This window comes from Mastomys coucha, unplaced genomic scaffold, assembly GCF_008632895.1.
Source record: "Mastomys coucha isolate ucsf_1 unplaced genomic scaffold, UCSF_Mcou_1 pScaffold22, whole genome shotgun sequence".
NCBI classification, from domain to species: domain Eukaryota; kingdom Metazoa; phylum Chordata; class Mammalia; order Rodentia; family Muridae; genus Mastomys; species Mastomys coucha.
This window is the reverse complement of record NW_022196905.1, coordinates 190300826-190303426: the sequence shown is the minus strand read 5'-3', so window position 1 is coordinate 190303426 and position 2601 is coordinate 190300826. Positions and strand designations below refer to the sequence as shown.

The window sequence follows — 2601 nt, the reverse complement described above, 5'->3', positions numbered from 1 at the left end:
CTCCAAAAAACAAAAAAACAAACAAAAACAAACGCCTGTTGCCTTTCTGTAAGTTGTTCTGGGGACTGACTTCGTAATCTAATAGGACAACTTGATCATTCTTCTTGTGAACTGCCCAATGCACTTTAGCAGAGGTCTAGAGCAAAGTCATATCAAACAATCATATGTGAACATGCAGAACATAGGAAACTTCTTTGTATCTCAAAACATCCCATACATAATTTGATTAGTTTATTGATGTCGAGACTTGGGAAATTTGTCAACATGAGTTTATTTAAGGAGTGATGGCCATAGCTAATCATGACATCCCCATGTGGGACATGCGCTCATTTAATCCTATCAGGTATAGTTGGCATTCTAATTCTTAGAAGAAAACTTCATGAATTGATACATGAATTGGTATGGCTGTTGCTGAGCTCTCAGTATGAGTTGGCTGGCTCCAGGATTTGTTTTCTTAAGCACCATGCTATATAAGGAATTGTATTTGCATGAACATTCAAACACTATAATCTAGCAAATTTTGCTGTTATCATAGTTGTTCATAGTGCATCTTCACCAAAGATCCTGTTGTCTACACACTCTCAATGTCAATGTATAATTTCTTTTTAATTATGCATTATTGCATCCATGAACACGAGAACACACAACAGAAATAATTTCTCCTCTACTATAAAGTATATCGAAACTGGTTGTCCAGTAACTCACATCCTTCTCCCCATGTTATTATTTGGTATTTTATAAATGATTTGTATAACTATATAAATAATATTATATAAATTTATTTATAATTGTAGAAATGGTCTTGACAGTTGTTTATATTTAAGATTCAACTCCAAAGCCCTTGCTTCCCTTGGCCTACTATGCTTAATTCATTGTGACAGCTTTACTGAGAATGTGAAACTTGCAAGTGCCCCCTTTTCCAACTTTGCTGCAGGGAGTAGAAGGTGTAGAGGCTGCCTTGGACACTCAGTGGAACTCCCTTTGACCTGTATCTGCATCTACACATGTAATGAAAATTCATGAGCTGCCTTTCTTTGAAACTGAGCTGCATCTTGCAGCTCCTCTACCTGAATTACAGAGAAAGGAAACTCCCCTGAAGTCTAAGGGTAGAGGACACAGTGACCTGCAATAAGTCAGGACAGAAAAGGTCCCATGCCCACAAAAGGTGCAACACCTAATCCAAGGAAGCCCTGTTGGGGCTATGTTCTAGGTGCTGCCCACATTGTCTGCTCAATAAGAGCCCTGAGAGGGCAGCCCTGTGTCTAGATGTTCTATGTAATTCACTACCTTTCAAGAAAAGCAATAGAGTTTTCTTTTTTTTTTCAATCCCATGGTGTTAACCTCATGTCTGTCCCTATAACATATACCCTTGTTAATCAACTTACAAAGAAATAATATTTTATTTGGATTCATAGCTTCAGAGGTCTCTATATGTTGTTTATTGCCTTCTCTGCTGTTGTAAGCACAGTGACAGAGCTTAGGGCAGAGCCAAATTGAAGGGAGTGCGGCCTGGAAGTCAGAGAGGAAATGAGGGAGGGAAAAAGGGGGTGAAGTGGAGGAAAGAGAATAGATTTACTACAAGGTTAATTATTAAAGTCCACTTTCAAAAGCAAATGATGAATTCTAAGATATGGATTATCTTTTTAAGTTTTTTCTTGTAGATGGATTTCACAGAATACGAAGTTAACCACTATATCCTGAGCAACAATGTGGAGTTTCTGTGCATGCATAATGTACCATGACTACACTTGTTTCTAAACACTCCATCACTTTGCCTAGTATGTGGCTTCTCCTCATTCCCCTTAATCTTTTTAAACTTGACTATGCTTCACTTTTCTACAGTCTTCTGTTCTGAATCATCTGTATAAATGTAATCATGACATGAAAACTTCCACATTTGCCATCTTCATCTTAATGTAATATTTTTAATATTAACCCATGTTATTGGTTTTATTGTACTTTAAGCCTTTCTCTCTAAATAATAAGCCACTATAAATTTATGAACTGTCCCTTATAAATATAATATTTTGTTTTTCTTTCTTCCACTAATAGCATGTTGTTTGCTTCCAAACTTTAGCTATTGTGTTTATACATCTATGAAAATATGTGCTTGTGTATCTATCTGATGCTTATTTTCAGGTTTGATGGAATGGCAGAATCATTTGATTAGCTAATTATTCAGGTTGTTTCACTTTAAATCAAATAGTAATATCCTATATGGCCAAGCATATTACTGTGATATTTCCTGTAAATGTTGTCTTCTTCCCACATATTGTCCCATGAAGTGAGTTAAGTTATCACTTCACTTTGTGAACTTTAGAACATTCTACACATCTTCATATTATATACTTCTCTCATAACACCAATCTTCAGAACTTGGCTAAATGAAATCCATCTAATTAGTAATATTGTATTTTTTTTCATTGTAATAAGGCTGGATTTCAATGACCCTGACATCACCAAAGGATTTTACCTCCATTGTAGCTAAGTTGAGAGTTGATAGTTCTGTTACACCAAGAAATGAATTGTAGGTTCGATTTTTGGATACAGACTTCCTGCTATGGTCAAAGCTAGTTGACTTGAGTGAGTGACTTCATTCTC

General features: G+C 35.9%; 1 long non-coding RNA gene across 1 annotated transcript in view; it reads left to right on the top strand.

Moving 5' to 3' along the window:
* The window catches only part of LOC116069267, a 1149691-nt gene that overhangs the window by 1098846 nt on the left and 48244 nt on the right, over positions 1–2601 (top strand). The gene's annotated exons all lie outside the window — the stretch shown is intronic.